This window comes from Lissotriton helveticus, chromosome 4_1 (assembly GCF_964261635.1).
Source record: "Lissotriton helveticus chromosome 4_1, aLisHel1.1, whole genome shotgun sequence".
NCBI lineage: Eukaryota > Metazoa > Chordata > Amphibia > Caudata > Salamandridae > Lissotriton > Lissotriton helveticus.
In genome coordinates, this window is record NC_136063.1 from 723,084,741 (window position 1) to 723,096,768 (window position 12,028).

Here is a 12,028-nt window from a genome sequence, read left to right on the forward strand (position 1 = left end):
ATACCATTAATAATCCTGGCAGCCCATTCTAACTTATGGAGAGCAGGTAACCTTACAATAGTGAAAAACGAATATGGCTGTAATTCACTATTAGGACATGCCGACCTCATCAGGCTTGTCCTACCTCATGCTTACAATGCACCCTGCCCTTGGGCGTACCATAGGGGTGACTAACATGAAGTTAAGGGAAGGTTTAGGGACTGGCAAGTGGGTGTACGTGCGCAGCCCGTGTGACAGTACCAGACTGCACGTAGGTCTAGCAATGGCAGACCTTTAGACATACTTTACCAGGCTGCTTCTGTGGGTGGCACAACACGTGCTGCAAGCCCACTAGCAGCATTTGTATTTACAAGCCCTGGCACTCCTGGTGCACTCTACTAGGGACTGACAGTAAACCAAATAAGCCAAACATGGAATCCAATAAATATATATTTCACATAGGGAGCACTTGCACTGTGGCACTGATCAGCAGTGGCACAGTGCCCAAAGCAGTATTCCAGCTAAAACATCGTAAACAGAGGAGGCAAACAGAAAAAATGGAGGAGAGACTCATGCCAATGATGCCAGGTCTAACACGTGTCCCCTCCAGCTGAAATGTGGGGAGAACTACCCTTACCCTAGGGAGTCCTCATCACTAAGGCGGAAAAATCTGGACAGACCATCAGCATTGGCATGATCTGTACCAGGGCCGTGTTCCACCGTGAAGTCCATCCCCTGTAGGGAAATGGACCACCTCAACAGCTTTGGATTCTCACCCCTCATCTGCATCAACCATCAGAGGGGCCTGTGGTCTGTCTGAACCCGGAAGTGAGTCCCCAACAGTTAGTTTCTTAGCTTCTTCAGCGCCCATACCACAGCAAATGCTTCTCGCTCTATCGCTCTCCACCTCCATTCCCTGGGAAGTAACCTCCTACTGATGAAGGCTACAGGTAAGTCTCGGCCCTCTTCATTCACCTGAGCTAGAACAGCCCCCACGCCATGCTCTGAAGCGTCCGTCTGGACAACAAATTCTTTAGAAAAGTCGGGTGCCTGGAGTATGGGTGCTGTGCACATTGCAGTTTTCAGGGTGTCAAAGGCCGTCTGACAGGCGTCAGTCCAGATCACAAGTCTTGGCTGCTTCCTGAAAGTCAGCGAAGTCAAGGGGTGCACAATGTTGCCATAATCCTTGACAAACCTCCTGTAGTAACCCCTGAGACCCAAGTAGGCTCTCACCTGAGTCTGGGTTTTGGGCGGTGCCCAAGCCAGGATGGTATAAATCTTGGGTTGCAGGGGGGCCACCTTGCCGCTCCCTACTTGGTGGCCCAAGTACACCACTGAACCCTGCCCAATCTGGCACTTACTGGCTTTGATTGTGAGGCTTGCTCTGCGCAGGGCCAACAACACTTCCTGGAGGTGGCGCAAGTGTTCCTCCCAGCTGGCGCTGAACACTGCTATGTCGTCCAGGTAGGCGGCACTGAAATCCTCCAGCCCAGCCAATACCTGGTTGACCAACCTCTGGAAGGTGGCAGGGGCATTCTTCATCCCAAAGGGCATAACCCGGAACTGGTAGTGCCCATCTGGTGTGGAGAATGCTGACCTCTCTTTTGCCCCATCAGTCAAGGCGATCTGCCAGTACCCAGACGTTAGATCAAACGTACTAAGGTACCGGGCAGCCCCTAACCGATCTATGAGCTCATCAGCTCTGGGGATGGGGTGCGCGTCAGTCTTGGTGACTGAATTGAGTCCTCGGTAATCCACACAGAACCGAAGTTCTGGTGAAGCACCAGGCGCTGCAGCCTTCGGGACCAAGAACACTGGGCTGGCCCAAGGACTGCTAGAGGACTCAACCACCCCTAAGGCAAACATTTTGGAGACTTCCTCCTTGATGTATGCTCTGACCTTGTCAGTCACTCTGTAGGCCTTGTGCTTCACAGGGGTGCTGTCCCCGGTGTCCACATCATGGACACACCACTGAGTGACACCAGGAATCAAGGAGAACAGATCAGGGAATTGTCCCAACAGTTGGCGACAATCTTGCTGCTGCTCAGGGGTCAGTGTGTCAGAGAGGACAACACCATCCACTGACCCATCTTGCTCTTTTGCATACAGGAGGTCAGGAAGAGGCTCACTCTCCTCCTCCATTCCAGCATCTGTAGCTAGGAGCATGCCCACTTCGCACCTTTCTAAGTGGGGCATTAAACGGTTGACATGCAGGACCCGCAAGGGGTTCCTGGGAGACTTCAAGTCCACCATGTAGGTGACATCGCTCTTTTTCTCCACAACCTCAAATGGTCCAGTCCACCTGTCCTTGAGCACACAAGGTTCCACAGGGGACATGACCCAAACTTTCTGACCAGGCTGAAGCTCCACCAGAGTGGCATTCCGGTCGTACCACCGCTTCATCTCTTCCTGGCTGGCCTCCAGATTTGCCTGAGCAAGATCTCTGAAGCGCCTAGTCTGGTTCCTAAAGGCCAGCATGTAACTGTATACATCCTGGGGAGGTTTCCTGGGAGATTGCTCCCAGCCTTCTTTGATCAGACTCAAAGGTCTTCTTACCGGGTGTCCATACAAAAGCTCAAAGGGGCTGAACCCTAGAGACTTATGTGGCACCTCACGGTAAGCAAACAGCAGGAATGGCAAGAGGACGTCCCATTTACGCCTCATTGGTTCTTCAAGACCCATTATCATGCCTTTAAGGGTACGGTTGAATCTCTCAACCAACCCATTACCTTGAGGGTGGTAAGGAGTGGTGAACTTGTAGGTTACCCCACACTCCTTCCACAGAGACTTCATATAATTGGAAATGAAGTTGGTGCCCCGGTCTGACACCACCTCTCTGGGGAACCCCATTCGGGAGAAAACACCCATCAGTTCCCGTCCCACCACGGGGGCCGTCACTGTTCTGAGAGGGATGGCTTCCGGGTACCGTGTGGCATGGTCCACCAAGACCAGGATGAACCTGTTGCTCATGGCTGTCTTGGGGTCCAGGGTCCCAACAATGTCAATCCCCACCCGGTCAAAGGGGGTACTGACCACGGGAAAAGGTTGGAGGGGAGCCTTCTGCTTCCGCCCGTTTTTCGCACTTGCCTGGCAAGTTTGACAGGTTTTGCAATGGATATCTGTATCCCTTCTCATCTGAGGCCAATAAAAATGGGTGACAAGCCTGTCATAGGTCTTGTCCTGCCCCAGATGTCCAGCTAACGGAACGTCATGAGCCAAACCCAGTAGGAGGGCTCTGAAGCGCTGGGGTACCACCAGCACACGGGCTGACCCAGGCTCAGCAGCCTTAGGCTCGCTATACAGGAGGTCGTTCTCCCAGTAGACCAAATGTGACCCTGACTGATCACCTGCTGTCTGGGCTGAGGCCTGCTGCCTCATACCTACAAGAGAAGGGCACACTTTTTGTTCAGCACAAAATTCTTCCCTGGAGGGACCACCATCCTGCTGCCAGTGGGTCAGCTCGGGCAGGTCTCCCAGTTCAGCAACTTGTTCCCCTGTGGGTTCCAGGGCATCCCCCTCAAGGTCTGCCTCCTCCTGGACCACGGGAACTATGGGGGGCGGTTTGCCGTGCCCCCTGCCTCTTCTCTTCACAGCTGGGTCCTGGGCCATACTTTCAGGCTCCAGAACCCCATCAACACCCTTACTTGCTGTCATCGATCGAGTGGTTGCACACACCCACTCTGGCACACCCAGCATTTTCAAATGTGTATTCCTCTCCACCCTAGTCCAGGGGGAGTTCTCCAAATCATTGCCCAGGAGACAATCAACAGGCATGGCGGGCCTTACAGCAACCTGAAGAGTACCTGAACCCCCCCCCCCATTCAAAGGGAACCTGAGCTACCTCACACTCTCTCTGGGAGTTGTCAGCAGCTTTCACAGGGTAGAATGCATGAGGGACCACCTGCTCTCTGGACACCAAGTGACACTTGACAGCTGTCACACTTGCTCCGGTGTCCCTGAGAGCTTCCACCCTATGGCCAGTAATGGTCACCCACTGCCTATATTTCTTAGTGTTACTAGGCAGAGGGGGTGGAGGGACCATTTCCATGTCTCCTAAAGAGACCAGGGACATCTCTGCGGGGCCCTCCCCACCAGGGGCAACCATCTCCTCCCCTCCCAGGGCTACACTCGCCAACTGACGGGGGGGTGCACTTGGTGGTGCATTAGAGTTCTTCATGGGACACTGGGGATCATAATAACGGTGTCCCACCTGCTTACAAACATAGCAGGTCATTGGGCCCCTATGAACAGGTTTACCTGTCGGGCCTCTGACTTCTTCACTGGGGGAGGCTGGGAACCCTTCCCTTGGTTCCCTTGGGGATTACTTTGGGGCCCATTCTGGAACTCCCTCTGTTTGCCCTTGTCCCCCCCACTCTTCTGCTGGGGACCCTGCCCACCTTTGGCTGAGTCTCCCACTGGACCCTTGTGGACCCTGGTACTGACCCAGCGGTCCGCCTCCTCAGCAAGTTTTCTAGGGTTAGATATCTTGCTATCACTAAGGTGCTGGCGCAGCTCTGGAAAACAGTTATTAGATAAGTGCTCCCAAGCAAACAAATCATAAAGAGCATCATAACTTTCCACTTTGCTGCCCTTTACCCAACCATCCATGGCTCTGCAAAAAAATGACACATATTCAACCCACGTAGTACAAGGCAATTTCTTACATTCTCTAAAGGCTTGTCTGTACTTTTCTGGGGTTAGGCCATACCTCAACATTAAAGCATCTTTCATATGAGCATAAGACATCCTATCCTCAACAGGCATCTCTAACAGGGTATCTCTTCCCTCATTCACAAAGCGACCCCACAACCCCGCTCCCCAATCCTTCCCAGGGACCCGGTGGGCCAACAATGCTAACTCATATGCTTTAAACCACTGGCCAATATCTTCATTCTTATGAAAATCTGTTATCACATCTTTGGGAAAATAAAACCTACTTTCTGCAGGCACAGATGGGATGCTGCCACCAGAGGGATTCAATTCTAAATTCTTAGCTTTGAGCTCCATTTCCCTCATCATTTTCTCACGCTCAAAAGCTAACTTTTCTCTTTCAAAATCTAATCTTTTGATCTCCATATCAGATTCTCTCCTGCTTCTTGCATTTTCTAACTCCAACTGCCCTTCTATCTTAAGTTTTGCCATTTCTAACTGGTATGCTCGCTCCTTCGCCCTGTCTTCCAATTCTTCAGGAGAAAGACCCTTGGAGGAAACACTGCTGCCGGGAGAGGCCCCAGGCCCATTCACGGGCTCTGCCTCTTCCCCTTCCTCTGGCGGTACCACCACCACATCAGAGGGATCTCTGGCCTTTAACCCGGCCTCCAATGCTTTGAGAATATATTTGAGGCCTGTGGTAGGAACTTTAAACTGCTTGCAACATTTTTCCAGCTGCTTTTTCTTGTAGTCCTTTAGCACATTTTTATCAAATTCCTCCACAACAACAGGGTTAGTGACTCCGGCATCACTCATGGTCAAAACTGGCAGTTTTCAAAAACAAGCTCCAGGAAAGCAGAGAACAAAAATAGAATATCCTACCAAAATAGATTATGGCTGCGCTATGGTCTGCTTTCACTATGTAGCGCACACTAATCACTGCACATGAGTCATAAATGCAATGTTCAAATCCTCACCGCTGACCCACCAATGTTAGAAGCGGCTGTCTCTAGTTGGCAGAGGTATACACTTCTGACAAATAGGGACACACCTTTTCTAGTCAGGGCAAGGGGATCACACACTTAGATAACCCCTGCTCACCCCCTTGGTAGCTTGGCAAAGCAGACAGGCTTATCTCCGAGGCAGTGTGTTAAGCATTTCTGACCACATACAGTAATAAAGTGAATACACTACAAATGGACACGACACAGTAGTATTATAAAAATAAGGCTGTTTATATAAGGCTTAGCACAAGACCAAATAACGACAAAAATATATCACAATCTTAATAAATACTCTTGGAAGGAAAAATAATAGTTCAAGTACGGTTTCTTCTTATCACAAAGTCTTTAGTAACAAAAGCAACTCTTCTTCTTTAAATCACAGTTCTTGGCAACAATGTAACCCCCACAGGAGTCACACGACGTCGAGGCAAAATTAATCCAAAGGTTCGGCGTCAACCGCGAGGAGCGATACGTCGAGCCCGGAGTCGCACAGACCCCCACAACACAGTACCTTGGAAAAGTGAAGCACACGATGATCAGCGGCGTCGAGATGTCCGGCGTCGCGTCTTCGGCGTCGATCGGGCCTCGGAGTCGGGTCGATCTGCAGCGGCGTCGACAGATGTCAGGCAGGAGCAGCGCTCATGAGGCGAAGCAGGATACGGCGTGGTCGTCGATGCCGATGATGATGTTGCAAGAGTAAGCAGCGCTCACGGCGTCAAGAGGGCTCGGTGTCGAGGCGTCGGTAGCGGCGTCGCTACTAGCGTCGTTCGGACCCGGCGGCTGGCGTCGAAGGAGCGGGACACGGGAGCTGCACTCACGATGTCGAGCTGGATTCGGCGGCGTCCGTCGGCGTCAAGACTGCTGGATTCTTCAGAGGTGCTGGACTTTCAGGTTCCAGCAACAAGCACTTTTAGCAAATGATGAAGTCCTTTAACCCTGTGACTTCAACAGGAGGCTGGCACTCTTCCAACCCTTGGAGATTTCCTTGGCAAAGCTTGAGAGTACACACTTAGGGCCAGATATAGGTCGGTCGGTAACGGTCGAAAATCGGTATTTTCGGCCGTTACCGACCGGTGTATGGGTGACAGGTATGTAGGGGGCATTATTTTAACGAATCGGTAAAATTACCGAATCGGTAATTTTACCGATTCGGTAAAATAAAAAATCGGTAAATTTACCGATTCTGAGGCACCGAGATGTAGGTGGGACTCTTCAGAGTCCCAGAGGCCTTACAGAATCGGTATTTTACCATCAAATCCAATTTGATGGTAAAATACCGATTCCGGTGTGCATGCACATGTGTGCATGCACACCTATGCCATGTGACAGGCAGACCTGCCCTTAGGGCATGTATGCCTGCCACATGGCACCCGAGCCTGTTTTGGGGGTGCCAGAGGGTGTCAAAGTGACACCCCCTGCACCCATGTGCAAATCGGTATTTACCGATTCGATAAATACCGAATCGGTAATGCCCATTCATTCCTATGGGCTTCAAAGCCCAAAGGAATGAATGGGCATTACCGATTCGGTATTTACCGAATCGGTAAATACCGAATTCTTCAGAATCGGTATTCCAGCACATCTGGAATACCTACATATCCACCCCTTAGATTTACCGATTTTTAATTACCGAATCGGTAAAATTCGGTAATTAAAAATCTGTCAATCTATTTTACCTACATCTGGGCCTTAGTTCCTCTCCATGGTTCCTTGGCAAAAATAAAGAAGTAACTGCAGGATTCCCCCAACAAACAGCACACTGGCAGAAGGGGTAGGCAAGTGCTTGGATCAGCAGGCTTCTTGTCCTTGGTTCAGGTTTCCTTGTCAGAAGTGATCTAAATCTTTGGTTCAGGGGTCCTTCTCTTATACCCCTTTTCTGCTTTGATCCCTTTGTCCATGCAGGGGAATTTCCCCCCATCCTGGGTTTGTGGTGGGTGTTGCCAGGCCGAGGCACCTGGCCTATTCACTTGGCAGGGCAGAGTCTTCAGCCGCCCAGCAGGAAGTGGAGCCAGCATTGTCACTGGCAGGGGCAGGGCCATCAGTCGCCCGGTAAGAGGTGGGGCCAGGATCGTCCCTGGCAGGCACAGAGCCATCAGTCGCCTGGCAGGAGGTGGAGCCAGCATTGTGTCAGGCAGGGTAGGCTATCAGGAGCTACTCTTCCCCTACTCTCAATGCAAATGCCCCACTCACCCCACACTGACTCATTCAGACCTCTGGAGCCACCCAGCTCCTGTCACACGCACACCAAACCAGCAGAGACCAGTTGACAGTCAGACAAGAAAATAGTCACTTTCTAAAAGTGCTATTTTCAAACACAGAGTCTAAAAACCATCCACCCAAACGGATGCGTTATTAAACTCTGAGTTCAGGGATACCAAACTCGACATTGCACCATGCTCCCCGAGCCCGCTAGGATTATACCATTAATAATCCTGGCAGCCCATTCTAACTTATGGAGAGCAGGTAACCTTACAATAGTGAAAAACGAATATGGCTGTAATTCACTATTAGGACCTTCCAACCTCATCAGGCTTGTCCTACCTCATGCTTACAATGCACCCTGCCCTTGGGCCTACCATAGGGGTGACTAACATGAAGTTAAGGGAAGGTTTAGGGACTGGCAAGTGGGTGTTCTTGCGCAGCCCGTGTGATAGTACCAGATTGCACGTAGGTCTAGCAATGGCAGACCTTTAGGCATACTTTACCAGGCTGCTTCTGTGGGTGGCACAACACGTGCTGCAAGCCCACTAGCATATTTACAACAAGCCCGCTAGCAGCATTTGTATTTAAAAGCCCTGGCACTCCTGGTGCACTCTACTAGGGACTGACAGTAAACCAAATAAGCCAAACATGGAAACCAATCAATATCAATTTCACATAGGGAGCACTTGCACTGTGGCACTGATCGGCAGTGTCACAGTGCCCAAACAGAATTCCAGCAAAAACATCGTAAACAGAGGAGGGAAACAGAAAAAATGGAGGAGATACTCATGCCAATGATGCCAGGTCTAACAAGCACTCTTTCCACAGTATCCGTGTCCATTTCACTCTCACTCCTTTCTGTATCCTTCACTCTCAAGTCGTGTACTCTGCCATCTTTTCTCCCTTCTCTAACATTCTCACTATCACTCTTTCTCTCTCCTTTACAGTTCCACTTCATTCTGTCTTTTCCTTCTCCCGTCTGTTTTCATCTAATTTTTCCTGCATTAACTTTACCACTCTGTCTTCCCTTTTTCCACTACTCTTTGTTGATTCTCTCTCTCTTTATCAGACAGGCACTAGCGCTCTGCCCTCTTATTCTCAGGTTGTCTCAGAAGAGCTCTGCTCCTGTTTGTATATCATCTTCTTTAAGGGAAAGCTGTAAATAAACAGTAAACGTTCAACTTTGCTCTTCAGGACAGATTTAGGGGCTAAACATATAAAACTTCTGTCAGCTCTTCCACCACACCCTCATCATTAGGGTCTGACTGGTGCAGACTGGGGTACCTACCTCCTTAGTCGAACAGTTTACTCGCTTAGCTACCCTATTAGTTATTATCACTCATCCAAGTCTGTATGCAGTTCTGACACTTTTAGTTGACCTCAGTGTTTAAATAATTCATTAGCACAAAAGGAACAAATACAAAGCAGCCAAGGGGACACCTTTGGGGTACAGCTCTATAACCTAGCGAAACAATGTACAAATATGGTCCATTTGGGACATAGAGAAACGTATTGAACTGTAAAATAATTATTTCGATAGAAACCCATGCTATGTCACAATTACGTTTTTCTAATTTTAGGAATATATTCCCGTTGCTAACCGGTTTCATGCATGGATAACTATCTGAATCCAGTGCTGAGCTTTTCGTTGACGACATTCTGCACTCTGAGACAGAGGTTAATTTGTAAAAAACAAAAGTGTGGGGGCTCTCATCAGGTGGCAGCTTCCACCAGCCCATTTCTCCTGTTAGCGCAGCCTAAAACAGAACCAACTACTGACCGTGAAAGTGGGGAGAGGATGTGGTGCAATGGTCAGAGCTGCCAACTTTAGATTTGGGGATCCAGGCTCGAGTCTCGGCGTCGGCTTAACATCCTGTGATTCTAGGCGATTCACTTAAGTGTCTACCAACAATGAATGTGTCCTTAACTACTGCTTAAGAGCTGGGGTTGATAATTAAATGCCAGTGAGCACCGGAAAACACCAGCTCAAATTAAGCACTGATTTGTAGTCTTAGCCTTCTTCCAGCAAACTGGACAAATGTGTCCTCTATCAACGTTTATTTTGGCGAAAAAGCTAGGGTTTTAAAATAAGGAATCCTGCAGCACATAACAATGTTGTTAGCATAAACGTCTGCTGTATCGCAATTTACGTGACAAGTATATGAGAGACTGTTTTTTACTTTCATATGCATTTTTCTAATGTCTTGCTGTATTCTAAACACAACTGGATTTTAGCAGAAGTTTAGTCTACCATCTCAATACTTGGTTTAACATGCTATGGCATGGCAAAAAGTCTCGCATTTGCAGGAGTTTGAGCTATTGGCATTGAAAATAAAAATGACTTTTATTTGTGTGTTTTCAAAGCCTGCCAGCAGTACGTAAACACCACTTTGTACTTTGCAGGTTTCCTTAACACATAAATAAAAGCCATTGTTATTTACAATGCAATAGCTCCAACTCTCTCAAATGTGAGACCTATTGCATTGCAAATGCTTGTCTTTGGGAGCTGAGCTACTTGTCTTTGTAGCTGGTAACACTATAACTAGTAAAGAACTGAAATTAGCACCCGAGACCCCAATCAAAACGTTTTGCATGCACCTCAGTACACGTTACATTTGTAAACAAGAAACGCTCCTTACATTATGAGTTCAGATCCTGATCAATAAATTAGGCTCAACTGAATAAACCCCGCAAAATGGAACTCAGTACGATGGAAAGTCCATCAGTTACTCAGATTTAGGCTCAGCATATAGCTTATTGTGGGGGCATTGAGGTGACCAATAGGAATGTACGCATATCCCACAAAGCTAAAGCTTTATTAGTATTCCCATACCTTTCCAATGTTCTTTTTTTTTACCACATGTACTCTAAAAAAGTTTAAGTAAATGTGCATATATAGTGTAAAATTCCATCCTACAACCAAAAAGAGATTTCTTGATCAAAAAACATATAGTATTATTGGGGGAAGAAAAGAAAGAAAACATGCTGATGGATCTTTCTGCACAATATACTCCTGAAAATTGTCAACCCTAAAGTATGTCTAATAGATGAGGAGTTTGCAAGATGATTTGTAAAAGCATAATTAACAAAGGAGCAAAAGATCCCGATTTTCGGCCGTTACCTACCGGTATTTGGATACTGAGATGTAGGGCATCTTAAAATACAGATTCGGTAATTTTACAGAATCGGTAATTTTACCGATTCGGTAAAATTACAGATTCGGTAAAATTTCCGAATCTGTATTTTAAGATTTAGGTGGCACTGTAAACAGTGTCACAGGGCTTTAAGGATTCGTTATTTACCACCAACTATTAGTTGGTGGTAAATAACGAATACCTGTGTATATGCAAATCTGTGCATGTACACCTGTGCCATGTGCACAAGCCCTAATCGGGGGTGCAACAGGGTGTCAAAGTGACACCCTGCCACACTTGAATTATTCGGTATTTACCGAATTGGTAAATACCGATTCGGTAATTTACATTCATTCCTATGGGCCTCCAGGCCCATAGGAATGAATGGCAATTACCGAATCTGTAAATACCGATTCGGTACCGAAAATGTACCTACATCAGATTTACCGATTCTAAAATACCGAATCAGTAAAATTCGGTATTTTAGAATCGGTAAAAATGATTTACCTACATCTAGCCACAAATGTTGTGAGTGTGTGACACAATCTCCCTACAGATAATATTCACAAAAAGGTGTGCAGGTCTCAACTAGAATCATGGGATCAATTTAACAGAGTGACCCGATTTAATGGGCTTGAAATGGTAACTTGACACAAACCTGGTATATTTCATGAAAGGCTGGAACACCCTGATCACAAAGGTGGCATGCTTCATTCTCATTTTTACTCCTCACCCTGGTCATTCTGACGGGTGGGATAACATATAGAAGTTCTTCACGGTGAAAAAATATTTTATAGCCAGTGACAAGGTTTTTGTGCTCTCGCTATTATTCTAGAGAGAGTGGAAAGCGATCTCTTAAGTGAAATGTAAAATTATTTAGTGGTAAACATAAAGGACCTTATTTATGACAAAGTGACTCAGGGAGATGCTGCAAACCATTTTGCTGCGCCACAGAGTCACTTTCAAAGCACAGGCATGCGTTATATCTACAATGATATAACGGATCCCTGTGCTCCCCCTGTGCTTGCGCCCAATGGGCTGATGCAGATACCAGTGCAC